Source organism: Setaria italica, chromosome I, assembly GCF_000263155.2.
Source record: "Setaria italica strain Yugu1 chromosome I, Setaria_italica_v2.0, whole genome shotgun sequence".
In the NCBI taxonomy this organism is placed as follows: Eukaryota; Viridiplantae; Streptophyta; class Magnoliopsida; order Poales; family Poaceae; genus Setaria; species Setaria italica.
The window spans coordinates 1209312-1210075 of record NC_028450.1 but is presented as its reverse complement, the minus strand read 5'-3'; positions in this window follow the sequence as shown (position 1 = coordinate 1210075).

Below are 764 nucleotides of genomic sequence, written 5' to 3'. Positions count from 1 at the left end.
TACGAACGCTGATCAAAACCCGCTAACTATTATTACCGGTTGGAGCTCCCAACCCGTACTAAAGGGTGTTGGATTTATAAGCCTGACAGTCCACCACAGGGTTACCCAAGTGGTTGATTTGTAGGTGAGGGGGATTGCGAAATCAAGAACTCGAAGGTGATCACGAGAATACGAAGGGGACATAAGGGTTTTAGACAGATTTGGACCTCCGGAAAGTAATACCCTACATCCTGTATGTTGGATTGTATTGCTCAAGATTGATCTGATATGTTGTTGGATTGTTGGGATACCCTTAGGGGGTGCCCTTGACCGCCTTATATAGGTTGACAACCTAGAGTTACAAGTCGATTTGAATCTAATCTACTTGGTAGTTACATGGAAAGTAATCTGAGTCGGACTACAATACGCGTTCCACGATATCCGGGTAGATTTGGATCGTCTTGTTGCCTTGACGTGTACTCCAAGTAACTTCATGTCCTCAACCCGCACGCCCTGGTCAGTGGGGACCCATGGGGTACCCATCCCTCAAGCCCCCGAGCGATGTGTAGGTGAACAGGAACTTGAGGTCATCACAACGATGCTTGAAATGAGGTTGGCTGAAGCTATGACGGCATCATGGTGACGGAGAGGCTACGCAATGCTTAAAAAAGAAGAAAATCCAAGTGAGCTCAGAGCCAACACGTAGAGCGAAGACAAGTGCCGAGTTGATGGATGCTGGCATCCAGCAGGTCGAAGCGAATGTTACGGAGGGTGTCGCAAGACAC